The sequence below is a fragment of the Castor canadensis genome, chromosome 1, assembly GCF_047511655.1.
Source record: "Castor canadensis chromosome 1, mCasCan1.hap1v2, whole genome shotgun sequence".
Lineage (NCBI taxonomy): Eukaryota > Metazoa > Chordata > Mammalia > Rodentia > Castoridae > Castor > Castor canadensis.
In genome coordinates this window covers 141992492-142007694 of record NC_133386.1, presented here as the reverse complement: position 1 = coordinate 142007694, position 15203 = coordinate 141992492, and the positions used below count along the sequence as shown (strand labels likewise).

Below are 15203 nucleotides of genomic sequence, written 5' to 3'. Positions count from 1 at the left end.
AATGAACCTTGATTAATACCTGCATTCTTTCCTTTTTGTGCAGTACGATTGATACATGAAAAGAAAACAGTCACCACCCTCTATGTGTTTGATATACCTAACTTTCCAGTGTATTTGTTTGGAAATTTGCTAATATGTTAATTGTATTCATGTGACCATATTCCATAGCATCTACCAGTCACTGGGTTTGTGAATCTTACCTGAAGAATGAAAAGAACAAATGTAACGGAGCAATATAGTAAGTTTATCTCATTTTGGCTCCTTTCAATTTTAGTCTATGTTTGACCTCTTCCTCTAAGAATCAATCTTTACAATTATTTATGACTTATGCCTTTGTCATTGAATGGAATTCTAGGGCAAATTTTCCCAGAATGACTTGTTCATTCATTTTTCTTTAACACCTCATTGGTTTTTAAAAAATGAAGGCAGTGCATCTTATATGTTTCACATCCAAAAATGTCTTTCTAGCTATGATGTGACTGTCTAGTATTACAAATATTTTCCCTCCATGATTTGGAAGTTACAGGCACACAGATCATTTAGCATTTATGATTTTTCCTCCTATATCCAACAATGTTTGTAATTAATTCATTCAAACTGATTATTATTTTAGGCTATCAAAACCTGTTATATCATAACAATTATGAAGAGAATATTAACATAGAAATAAATTTCATACACATCTTAATTATTCTAAGTTCATAGCTGAGTATTTCTGAGAGAAAGAACAAGGAAATCAGGAGGCAAGGAGAGAAGAGAGAGCTAGAAAAAGAGATTTGTGTTTCACTTAGATAATGTGATTTCCTAGCAATGATGAATGAGTTGTGAAGGAAGAACCCACACACCATACAGGGGGAGCTTTTGTTTACAGAACGTGGTTTAAGATAAAAACATTGATTTTTCAATAGGGTTCAATTTGAAAACACTGTGCAGAGACAGGGAAAGTATGAATAAAAATATGGCTATGATGTTGTGCACAGTTGCTGGGTTGCTTCAGATACAATATATCAGTGGGTAGTTTATGTCTAACAGAAAACCATTCACACATGTGTGTTTCAATGAGACATGTGACCTCATAGCCTCCGAACAGATGTACAACCTGCTTTTAAATGAAGCAAGGTGTTTTATTGATGAAGAGATGGGGTGCTAGTTGATTGTGAAAACCAAGATTTCCTTTTTTCAAAAGACCATGGATAATTTCCACTTGTGTGCTGATATTTATACTTTGTTCAAATTAAAATCACTGCCTATGTAAGAAATATTGTATAGTTTGTCCACAGTTGGTGGAAATTCTAGCTGGTTTTATTGACTGAATCTCATGGGTCTGCAAGGGATGATATTGTACATAGAAAAACTAGGTATAGGCATCTTTGAGGTTAAGTCTCAAAGTTTACAATAGTTCATTGTGCTGAGTTGCCAATGTGAGTAGTTGTTTATAGTTAACATCATTTCTTTAAGAATTAAACTAATCTGGTAGCAGATCTAATGGTCTCACTAGAATTCAGAAAAATTCTATATAGAGCACCAAACAATAAATAACTTAGGTTTGTGTTAGAACATACAAATTAAAGGTGCCTCTTTCTTAAAACAATCTAAATCACTTTATTACGCAGGATAATAATTTATTTAAATACAATTAAAATTTAGAATTTTACTACCACTTATTGCAAATGATTATCTGGAAAAATCATTCTTGTGTGTAACAAGGCCAGAACAAATCAGATGGACAAATGCACCTGAACAACACTGAATCATAAGTGAGGACTTAGGCTAAATAATCAATAAAATAATACAGATGACAAATCTGGCATTTGGAGTGTATTTATTTACTTATTATGGATAACTGAATCATTTCACAGCATAGCATGGGTGGAAGACAACAGGGTTTCACAAAACAACATAGAAATAATGTTTTCTGCAGCAGTAGTAACAGAACACCATTCCAGGTGGTAATAAAATATATATGTATCAAAAATAAATGTAGAAATTCTTCATTATCCTTGGAATAATAATTCCTTTCATAACAATCTATGAATTAAGTCTAATTCCATTCAATATGCTAACAAGATCTTATTGTATTTTCCATGTTAATTTTTTTATTTAAAAATATACTTAATGGGATATGTATCATGTTATATATATAATAACATTATGTGTTATGTTATATGGATATATAATAACATATATGAGTATTTATAACAACATTTGCCAGATATGAATCATTCTAAAGTGCATTTCAGAGAAATTCATTTTTCCAGAATATTGTGCCACCATCATCAATATCTAATTCCACAACTTTTTCATTGTCCTAAAGCAAAATCTCTGTACATATCAAGAAACAACCCTCCAATCTATTGTAATTTGTGATCCATATTCTTCTCTTAATTACCCTATTTTAAGTAATTTATATGAATGGAATCATAAGACACTTGTTTTTCATCTTGCTTACTTCAGTCAACATTAAAAAAATCATGTACTGTAGCATGCTTTCATACTCCATTAGTTTTTTATGACTATATAAATTTCCACTGTGTGTACAAATCCCTTTTTGCTTAATCTGTTCCTCTACTGGTATCCACTTCTGTTAATTCTACACATTGTATATTTTTCATAATGCTGTAGTACATATTTTAGTCCAGGTATATATTTAAATCCATTTTTACAGTTTTGCAGGGCCCTTTGGTGTTCTATTGATATTAGAACCTTAGAAATAATCAAGCTACTTCCTGCAGAGAATGCACCATTCTGCATTCACACCAGTAATGTTTGGGGGTTCTAATTTCATTGTATCCTTGCCAATGCTAGTTAGTGTTCATTTTCCTTATCAATTCTTTGTTAATTCAAGGCATACCTGTAGACATGATGCAATATCTCATTGTGTTTCTGCTTTGCATTTCATGTGTCAATGGTCATTTTTACATCTTCCTTCCAAAATGATCATTGAAGGCATTTGTCCGTTTTAAACTTGGACTGTTTGTTTCTTCGCTATTGGAGTTGTAGGAGAATGTCATACGCTCTGCATATAACACCCTTATCAGACATGTCATTTGTTTTTTTTTAATTCTTTTTTTTTTCATTTTTCTTTTATTATTCATATGTGCATACAAGGCTTGGTTCATTTCTCCCCCCTGCCCCCACCCCCTCCCTTACCACCCACTCCGCCCCTTCCCTCTCCCCCCCCAATACCCAGCAGAAACTATTTTGCCCTTATTTCTAATTTTGTTGAAGAGAGAGTATAAGCAATAATAGGAAGGAACAAGGGTTTTTGCTGGTTGAGATAAGGATGGTTATACAGGGCATTGACTCACATTGATTTCCTGTGCGTGGGTGTTACCTTCTAGGTTAATTCTTTTTGATCTAACCTTTTCTCTAGTACCTGTTCCCCTTTTCCTATTGGCCTCGGTTGCTTTAAGGTATCTGCTTTAGTTTCTCTGCATTAAGGGCAACAAATGCTAGCTAGTTTTCTGGTGTCTTACCTATCCTCACCCCTCCCTTGTGTCATTTGTAACTATCTTCCCCATGCTGCAACATTTCTTTTTACTTTCTCTTTTCTTGCATGAAAACTTTTAATTTTAGTAAGTTCCAATACATTTATTTTTCCTTATTACTCATGATTTTTGGTTCACATTGAAGAATATAATGCCAAATCAAATTGCATGAAGATATATCTGTTTGGTTTTTCACATAAGTATTTTATAGTTAAGCTCCTAACTTTAGATATTATGTCCACTTTTTAAAATTTAGGATTTTAATGTTATTTGAAAGGATGACTATTTGGAAAATTAGTATAACTATTTTAAACAAAAATATCTATCTTCAAATACAGAGAAAAGAAAGATAAATGAGTTCCTGTCTGGGGTTTGGTACCAGAGGGAGAGTGTGAAGGGGCCGAATATATTTAGAAGTATTATGCACTGATGTAATAAAATGGAAAAATAAGACATGTTGAATCTATTCCAAAAATGTGGGGTGAAAAAAAGGAGAATGATGGAGGAGGTGAATTCAACTGTGATGTATTGTAACAACTTTTGTAAATGTCACAATATACCCCCAATACAATAATGATATAATAAAGTGTAAATAAATCTTAATCAATTAAATATGAACAAAAATAGTATAAAAACAGGAGAATAATAACAGCAGGGATTTATCAAAAGGCCCCACTAATCAAAGATCACAGTGTAGAATAAAGCAAGACAGCGATACTAAGTGTTAATATGAAATAAAATATATCCAAATCCTCAAAATGATGGAGGAAAGACAAGACCAACATTTACTATTACTGATATTAAAAAAATGCTTATAACTTTGTGTTTAAGAAAGTAAAAATGATAATCACCCATGTTTCCATGGTAGAGTTTTTTCTGTTGGAATCAAGTCTCTTTGTGTCTTTTGTCACTGTTTTCTCTATCTCACTGTCTCTCGGTTTCTCTCTCTCTCTCTCTCTCTCTCACTCTCTCCCTTTCCTTCTAATACTGTCACCACCATTACTATCTCTTTCTCATTAGCTACATATCTGTCTGAAGTTCTACTTCTATCTCCATCTCTGTATCAATCTATTTTTTACTATGGGTGTGGAATAGGTTCTTTTGAATGATAAGTACAAGTTGTAAACAAACACATGCTAAATTGGCTAAATTAAAGTTATGTATGATCTAATTTTGGATGACAAAGTTAGAAGAGTTAAAAGAGAAGGCATGGGAAAAACACACACAACTTGAATTAATATTCTATATTTAAACTATAATGAGTGCTTATGTAAAATTAATGTTTCCATTGCTTTTGCATTGACATGTTCCATGTATACCGTGGTCATGCCTGTCAGTGCAAATGCTTCCCTCATCCTCTCTGTAAACCTTTTAAAGATTATGAAAATTATTAAACTTGGAAAATCCCTCCTTAAGAGATGCTGACTATCTGCTATTGCCCTGTCTTATCAGAGAAACTGTAATGCCTACAGTTCAGTTGGCAGGAAACAGGAACAAAAAGGATGTATGTAGGAAGATTGGGTTCGATCTCAGTTCCACCAAGGTGAGCAAGCATTTGAGATATGAGATCTACTGAGGTCATGTTTGATTCTGTATTCATTCCACATCACAGAAGTCCAGTAATGTATGTGATGTATATTTTATCACTGCATTCAGTGGACTCACATTTACATCTTGTAATTGGTAGTAGTAATTAAAGCACAGAAATCAGCAACTCATAAAACCAGAACATTTTTAATGGCAATGAATTAATTATACCTGACCAATAGTCCTAACAGGACATGAAAGCTTCACTCAAAATCACCATCTCCATAGCTGAGATAGATACCTGACTTCTTGTGATACTTTCTTATTTGTTTCTTGATGCTTCATCTGTAGTACAAAATAGAATTCCTTCACCTTCAGGAAGCATATCACAACTGTTTTGGACGACTCTTCTCACTGCACAGAGCTTTATTTTCCATCAGTCAAGCAGATTCTCATGAGCTGTACAGACCACACTTTTGGCCTTTGTGGCCTCTGATGCTTCCCATGCATGACCTTAGGATTGTCCATGAAACCAATCTTATTGTGGAGGGAACAAGCAGAGCACAGAGTTTTTGCACTGGTGGAGGGGAACTAAGGGACTCAGGTGTTGTGCGAACAAGTCTCTGTTATTTCAGACCCTGCTCAGCAGTTCATCGCTCTGTGGAGGGAGGAGAGTGGGGGCTATCACAGGACACTGGCATGCTGTGCTGACAGCTCTCAGCCTCACCTAGAACTAAGTTCATCACTGCTTTTGGAAAGACGAGGAGCAACCAAAGTAACAAGGAAAAAAGAGAGAAAGGGCAAGATGAATAAAAATGTCGTCAATTGTGCAACAACTTGCTTAGATCTGTAGATGGCAGGACCGAGAATTCTATCTTTTATATAATTGATCACCCCAGAATGTTATTGATTTTACCAAAAGGGCATCAGTCAAATAACTTTGGAAGAGTGAGACTGCAGAAGATTACTTGGAAGACATGTGTAAAGGAGTAGTTGTGGATACACAAGTACTTTCATTCTAGAAAGATAAATCTTGGCCTCCATTAAAGGAAGTGTGGCAAAAATGATTTTTAAAATTAGAGTGGAATTAGCATTTAAGCATACACAAGGTTTTTTTTTTTTCTATACATAACGATAGCAAAAAGGAGTCATGATTAAAAAGAAAGAGCACTTATGTATGAATTCCTGTTTTTAGCCTTAAGGGAATAACGAAGAGTCACGGGACTTCTGTAAGTGTGAAAATCATTAGAAGCATTTTATGTGAATGAACCCAAGAGGGATGTTTGAAAATCTGTTTGGTCCCTGTGGCTTGGGCTGGTGACTTGAAAATCCTTCATTACATGTTCATGATGCCTCTTCCGTCGCCACAAACTCATTAGAGAACATTAAAATAGGCACTGTGTTCCAGTCCTTGCCAGGTTTAACCAACAAGTATGGTTTCAGATAGAACTAGTGAGGAAAAAGAATGTGTGTATCGAAGAGACAAAAGAAATGTATGAAAATCTATCCTGAGTTGTTCATAGTGTCTTATTAGCAGAAATCCCTGGCACCAAGTAGATTAAAGTTCATGACACTAAGTGTGTGCTGTTAAACAAAAGTTAAACAAAAAACTAGAGGAAATGTAACTGGAAGCCATGAAAGAAGGAGATTACTGAGTGATGAGTGAAAGGGACATGATAAATTGAAAATATTCATCAGGTGACAGTTGAAATCTATTCCAGCTCATTACAACACTACAGGGTAAGTCTCAGAATTCCTAATTTTAGCCCCATAATTTATTATTAACAGCTTTTCCAATAACAATCAAACCATTCATCTAACCAGGTGCTTACATACCCTATGCCTTCCAGCCATTGTTTGATTTTGTCAAGTAATGCTCACCAGTCCAAGCCCTTACCTTTGAATAATTCAAATATATCCAGTTCTAGCTGTGATTACATTCAGACAGAAAAATATTGCTCCTATTGGAAAGAGTCATTGACCAGCAGTTTGGGATATCATAAACTAGTATTGGTATAAAAACCTATGGAAGTCACAGTATTTAACTACCTGGTTTATCCTATATATATATATATATATATGTCAGCAGATACAGCTTTGCTGCCATAAAGTGACCTCCGATTCTTTTACTGGAGAATTAACACCACTAACCAGAGGCACTGTCTGAATTATTGGCATATTTTGAACCTTCTTGTATAAGGAAATTTCCTTGAAAGCCTTTGAAAAATAAAACAGCCTATTTTTGTGCTGCAAAAATCATTATAAGTATTTTTAATATATATTTGAGTTTTTTAATTAATAACGTAATTTTTAAAAGTGATCCTTTTGTTCTGAGAAATTTCATCTGAGTTATCAAGTTATAAGGCCAAGTTATAAGATAATTCAGCCATCGGAGAAATTCAGAGGCGACAGAATTTTCATCAGTTATTTATTTTTTGTTTGTTTTAGTGTACAATATTGCACAGGAGTGGTATTGAGACATTTCTATATCTACATACATGTATGCTGATTTTGCTCATTCCCTCCATTATCCCCTTCTCCTTCCTCATCTTAAAAAGACTTCAAGTTTTAATGCTCCATACCCAACATGTAAAGAAGTACAACAACTATATTAAGCTCCTCTCCCCATTACTTTACCTTCCCCCTCCCTCTAGTACACTCCTTTTAGTATGACCTAGTTTACTTTTCTGTCCTTCAGTATTTAAGTGTTCATGCTAAGTGGGGTTTGCCTCAGTATTCCACCTGTAATTAAGTGTGTTTAACTCTCCCATCACCCTCTCTTATTTTTCATTCCTGTTTCTGCCCATCCCATATTGTTCAACAGATTTTAGTTATTTCATTGTGTCTTGTTCCCACACAGATGACATATATTTCAATACTATGCACTATCATTGTTTTCTCTGTTTCTTCCTCACCTAGTCTCTTCAAGCAGTTCTAGTGTTGGATAATTGCTCTGCATATATGTATATATAATAATGCTTGTATTTATGTCTATCCTCCACATATGAAAGAAATGTGATTTTTCTCTTTCTGAACTGGCTTACTTCGCTTAATATGATGATCTCCATATCTCTATCACTCTATCAATTATCTGTTGTCTCTACTAGTACTCTATTTGCCTCCTTTTAAGAAAACTATTTTTTTCACTTCTTTCTTTCCAGTAAATCTCCTTTGCTTAAACTCAGCAAATGACATGAAACTTCAAGATTATCTCTATTCTTTAAAAAACTAATGAAAACATATCGGCCATATATCATGCTAATTAGAGTCTGCAAGGGTAAAACCCAAGAAACTAGACTCTATTCTGGCTAAGTAACATCATTGCCGATTTCTCCATATTTCATTAATAGCAAATCCTGGGCTTGAGTAATAGAATACTTCCCTGTCAAATGTGAGGCTTTGAGTTCAAATCCTATTACTGCCAGAAAAAAAAAATGAGTCTATGACATTAAGTTGGTTCTATTAAACAGAATCCAAAACATAAAACTCAAGGAAACATGACTGGAATCCATGAAAGAAGAAAAGATTGCCAGGTGATGAGTGAAAGGGTTATGAAAAACTGAAAATATTCATAATGTACCTGTTGAAAACCACGCCAACTGATGACAACGACTAGGGGTAAGTCCCACAATTACCAATTTTACTCCCATAATTAATTATTAACAGCTTTTCCAATAACAATCACACCGTTCATTTCCCCAGGTGCTTACATATCATATGCCTACCACTCCTCTCTTTGTATTTGTTAAGTAATGCTCACCAGTCCAGGACCTTACCTTTGAATAATTCAGACACCCATCATTCCTAAATATATCCAATTCTTGCTAGATTGCATTCAGAGGTAAAAAATGTTGCCCTTATTAGAAAGATTCACTGACCAACAGTTTGGGATATCGTGAAGTAATATTGGTATAAGAGCCTGTGATAGTCACAGTATTTAACTGACTGCTTTATCCTAAATATATGTCAGCAGATACCGCTTTGCTGCCATTAAATGTACTCAGATAAGTTCACTTTTTTACTGGCGACTCAACACCAGTAACCAGAGCACTGTCTGAATTATTGGCATATTTTTAAAGTCAAAGATAAGGTTAGACAATTCATGAGCCTTCTGGCATAAAGAAATTTCCTTGAAAGCTTTGAAAGAATAAGATAGCATGATTTTGTGTTGCAAAACTCATCATAAGCATTTCTCTATACATAACAGAAGAATTTCTTAATTAAGAAACTTCTTTTGTTTGACATCAGGTGGCCCAAGAACACCATGTACCCCTCCAACATGACGGTCTTCATGCCTTCTGTGCTGACACTAATTGGTATCCCAGGCCTAGAGTCTGTGCAGTGCTGGATTGGGATCCCATTCAGTGCCATGTATCTCATAGGCATGATTGGAAATTCTTTCCTTCTCTTTATCATCAAAGCAGAGCACAGCTTCCATGAGCCTATGTACATTTTTGTAGGGATGCTAGGAGCCACAGACATTGCACTTGCTAGCAGCATTATGCCCAAGATGCTTGGAGTCTTCTGGTTTCGTATTCCAGAAATCTACTTTGATTCCTGCTTGCTTCAAATGTGGCTTATCCACACCTTTCAGGGTATAGAGACAGGCATCCTGCTGGCCATGGCCCTGGACCGTTATGTGGCCATCTGCTACCCACTGAGACATGGGACCATCTTCACCAACCAGCTGATCACGCAAATGGGAGCTTTCCTAGTGGCCAGGGCTGCTGTTCTCCTATCCCCAGGCATAGTACTGATAAAGTTTCAGCATGAGTTTCAGTTATATCACACAACAATCATCTCATTCCTACTGTGAGCATATGGCCATTGTGAAACTAATTGTAGGAAATGTCAGGGTCAATAAAATCTATGGCTTGTTTGTGGCCTTCGCTATTTCAGTGTTTAACCTCACATTCATCACATTGTCTTACATAAAGATATTTATCACAGTTTTTCATTTGCCCCAGAAAGAGGCCAGATTTAAGGCATTTAATACCCGCATCACTCACATTTGTGTGTTCCTCCAGTTCTACCTCCTTGCCTTCTTCTCCTTCTTCAAACCTTGGTTTGGTTCTCACATCCCTCCTTATATCCATATCCTCTTCTCTAGCATGTACCTGCTGGTCCCGCCATTTCTCAATCCACTTGTTTATGGTTTGAAGACCAAGCAGATCCACTTGAATGTGGCAAAAATGTGTTGTTCATAAAATCCAACCTGATTAATACCTGCATTCTTTCCTTTTTGTGCAATAGGAGTGTATATGAAAGCAAAACAAAAACCCTCACAATTTTTGATATACTTACATTTTTCAGTAAAAGGCTTTATAAATTTTCCAGCCTGATAATTGGATTCCGGTGACTTTACTCCATGGCATCTATCAGTCACAGCATTTGTGAATCTTACCTGAAGAATGAAAGGAAGAAATGTAACAAGAACAAAATCACAAGTATACCTCATTTTGCTTTCAATTTTTAGTCTGTGTTTGAGCTCCTCTTCTAAGAATCTTTTTTCATAAGATTTCATAACTTGTGCTTCCATTACTGATTGTAAAACCAAGGTTCATTTTCCCAGTTTGTCCAGGCACTCATTGAAAATGAGTTCTTCGTTCATTTTTTTCTTTAACATCCTAGTAGGTTTTAAAAAATGAAGGGAGTGCATCTTACATGTTTCTTATCCAAAAACACCTTTATGGCTCTTATGAAATAGCCTAGTGTTACAAATACTTTCCCTAGATTATTTAGAAGTTGCAGGCACACAGATCATTTAGCATCAGACATTATACTTTACTTATCTATGATTTTTCCTACAATATGCATCAATTATTTTAAATGAATTTATCAAAACTGATCATTATTTTAGGTTATTGAAATCTATTATCGCTATTATAAAGATACTATTGACATAGTGGTAAATTTGACACACCACTTAATTTTTCTGAGTTTATAGCTGTGTATTTATTTCTGAGAGAAAAAACAAGGCAATAAGGAGGCAGGAAGAGGAATTGAGAGAAAGAAAAAGAAAGATTTGTTTTTCATTTAGGTAAAATTATTGTTAAGGAATAATGAATGAGTTGTGTAAGAATTAACCACATAAGACACAGGGGGATATTTCATCTGTAGAATGTGTTAAAATAACAACATAGACTTTTTAGTAAGGCTCAATTGCAAAATATAATGTGTAGATACAGGGAAAGTATGAATAAGAAATAGCCATTAATGTTGTGCAAAGGTGTTTTCTTATTTCAGATATGTCATTGCATAGTTTATGTCTAACAGAAAACTATTCTCACATGTGTATTCAGCTAGACATGCAAACTCATTCCCTCACAGCAGATGTAAACCATACTTTTCAATAAATCAAGGGTGTTTTATAGAGGAAGAAATGGGGTGTTTTGTCTAAGACTAGTGATCTAAGAATTTGGAACTAGTTGATTATACCTAAAACCCAAGATCTCTTTTTTAAAAGAGTATGAAAAATATCTAATTGTGTGCTGATGCTCATACTTTATCAGATTACATTCAATGAATACGTAATAATTACTGGATTATATGTCCCATAGGTGGTGGAATCTCTAGCTGGTTTTATGGACTGAGCCAGATAGTTCTGCTGGGCATTACATTGTAAAGACAAATGATATGTTTTAGCAGCTTTCAGACTGTGTTTTATATTTATTTTATTCAGACTATGTTCAATGTCTATAACAGCTTATTGAGTTGAATTTTTAATGGGAATAGTCATTTATAGATAACATAATTTCCTGAAGTTTTAAACTAATATTGTACCAAGATTAAGGTTCTCATCAGAATTCTATAAACCTTGAAATATAATACCAAACAATAAATAGCTTAGGCTTTGTGTGAAAAGATACAAATTCAATAATTGTATATAAGTATTTGTGTGACCAGACAGAAAATATTTTCACAAAAAAATTGGTGATGAAATTCAAATAATAATAATTTTATGTAACTTCTTTGCAATATATTTCTATTAGAAGAATTTAAATCACTTTATTATGTGGGATAATAATTTGCTTAAGTGCTGTATAAATTCAGAATTTTACTATCATTGATTGCAAATGTTTATCTGAAAAAATATTTCTTAGCTGGCTGATTATATATAAAATAAATGGTAGGCAACATTTGGGTGGCCCACTATACTTCTAAGCTTATCTGCAGAATTTTTGAAATAAGTCTGACAATTACTACTCTGGCGATAATCCTGAAAACATGTGAAACCACATCAGTGACATTGAAAAAGAATGTGAAACTACAAACTATTTGCAACTTCTTTTTTTTTTTTTCTTACTATTTTATTTTATTTTTTTTTCATTTTTCTTTTATTATTCATATGTGCATACAAGGCTTGGTTTATTTCTCCCCCCTGCCCCCACCCCCTCCCTTACCACCCACTCCACCCCCTCCCGCTCCCCCCCTCAATACCCAGCAGAAACTATTTTGCCCTTATCTCTAATTTTGTTGTAGAGAGAGTATAAGCAATAATAGGAAGGAACAAGGGTTTTTGCTGGTTGAGATAAGGATAGCTATACAGGGCATTGACTCACATTGATTTCCTGTGCGTGGGTGTTACCTTCTAGGTTAATTCTTTTTAATCTAACCTTTTCTCTAGTTCCTGGTCTCCTTTTCCTATTGGCCTCAATTGCTTTAAGGTATCTGCTTTAGTTTCTCTGCATTAAGGGCAACAAATGCTAGCTAGTTTTTTAGGTGTCTTACCTATCCTCACCCCTCCCTTGTGTGCTCTCGCTTTTATCATGTGCAACTTCTTTGATTATCAATGTCCCATAAAATATCTAGAATAGAGTCCCGATTGTTCAAATACTGTAATCTTCAATTTGTCAGAACCCATTGCAATCTGGTCCTTCAAGAAGTTAAAAAAAAAAAAGGGTCATTTTGCAAGCACAGAAAGCCTGTGTTATACGTGGACCAAGACAATTCTCATGCAAATTATTGGACATAAAACTGTTTGAAAATGAAAAATATGTTTTATATACCATAATTTTCAAGATTTCTTGAAATCTAAAAATTAACCTCCAGAGAGACTGAATCAATGCCAACAATGACTGAAATAACTTGTTTGTCTTCTTTTTGTTCTCTCTTACTTTTTTTTTTATTGTTGTACTGGCTGGGTGTACATTATGGCATTTACAAAAATTATTACAATATATCAATTATATCCTACTTGAATGCACCCCCTCCATTGTTCTCCTCCATACCTCCCTCACCCCATTCCTGGAATATTTTCAAAAGGTTTCATTTTTCCATTTATATATAGTTTATTTTTTTTGGTGGTACTGGGGTTTTTGTCTCAGGGCTTTGCACTTGCTAAACAATCACTGTACCACTTGAGTCACACCACCATTCTTTTTCTCTTTGGTTTATTTTTCGTATAGGGCCTCACACTTTTGCACAGGGCTGATTTTAGACTGCTTATCTTCCTACCTCTTCTTATACAGAAGCTAGAATTGCAAGTATGGACTACCATGGCTGGTTCTCTGCATGGATTCTTAGAAATACGAATTATTTAACCTACAACCTGAGAGGTAAACAATGATTTTGATGATAATAAGCATTTAATAAAGAGCCAATTATTGTACTGCTGTCTTCTTTCCATTTTTATGTGCTTTGTATGCAATAACATATTTTTTACTTTGCATATTTTAAAAAGTTGTTTCCATTTCTCTTCCTTAGTTTAAAGTCCATTTAATAAACTGTGATGTGTTTATATTCAAAGGCTTTATTTCTGAAGACTTCACAATAAGCACTCCCATAGACAAGTGGTATTTCCTAGTAGGTGTGATTTCAATGAATTTCTAGTATTTTTGGAACTGCTAGGGGCAGAAGTTGATTCTTCTAACACTTAGTGTTGGTTTTCAGGTAAGGGAGCAATTCTGTATCAACCCACCTCTTGTTTTTATTGCCTTTCATCTCATGTTTAATTTTGCAATATTTGGTGAATCTCCACCTTTTTTATAAGATGATGTCCTAAAATTTATAAACAAATTCTAAACAGAAATTTAAAGGAAAATAGTGCTTTTCTTTGAAGAGGACTACAGTTACAAGTAAGAAAATTTTTTTGGAGTGAAGGATATGCTGTATTTCCTGCAGAACAGTGAACAATACTTGGTCAGAATGTAAGATACAAAGCTATAAGTAATTCAATCACTATGTAGGAAAATAACTGAAGAGAGACATTTCTCAAAAGAAATACAAATGACCATGAATATATGACATTTTAGGCATATTTAACTGTAATGGAAATGAAAATCAAAATTACATTGTGATTCTAGCTAACTGCAGTCAGAATGGCTATTTTCAAAACAATACAACATGTAATCCCAATATGAGAGAAGCTTAAGTTCAAGGCCTATCTGAGCTATATACAAAATCCTGTTTCTTCCTCCTCCAAACCCTATCCTCCCAAAAAGTTAAGAATAGAAGGATTATACCTCACCATAATAAAGACTAAATACAATAGCCTTATAGCCAACATTATACCGAATGGGGAAAAACTAAAACATTTCCTCTAAAATCAGGAACTAGATGAGGGCATCTACTCTCATCACTCTTATTCTTTAGTAGCTGAAATGTTAGCCAGAACATTAAAGCAAGAGGCAGAAATAAAATGGATGCAAATAGGGGGAGAAAGAATCAAATTATCCTTGTTTGCAGTTGATGTGATTTGATGCATAGAAGAATGTGAAAGTCTGTAGCAGAAAACTATTAGATCTGATAAACATTTTCAGCAAAGTGGCAGGATACAAAAATCAACATAAAATTAGTACTTTTTCTATCCATTAATAATGAACTCACTGCAGGGAATTCAGTAAAACAATCCCATTCACAGTAGCCTCAAAAATATCTAGGTATAAACCTAACCAAAGATGTAATAATATCTATAAATAAAACTTAAGGTCCTCAAAAAAAGAAATTGAAAAAGACACTAGAAGATGGAAGAAAATTACACATTCATGGATCAGCAGAATTTCTATTGTTAAAATGACCATATTACTGAAAGTCACCTACAGATTCAATGTAATCCCCAACAACATTATGATGACATTCTTAAGGGAAACAGAAAAATCAATCCTAAAATTCGCATGGAAAGAAAACCATCTTAAATGCCCAAGGCAGTCCTGAACAAAAAGGATTATGCTGCAGATATCACAATGC

At 34.3% G+C, this 15203-nt stretch overlaps 1 pseudogene; it reads left to right on the top strand.

Annotated features, from left to right (window-relative positions):
• The first annotated feature begins 9279 nt into the window (after positions 1 to 9279).
• LOC109674743 (olfactory receptor 52A1-like) lies at positions 9280 to 10222 on the top strand (annotated as a pseudogene).
• Positions 10223 to 15203: the final 4981 nt, after the last annotated feature.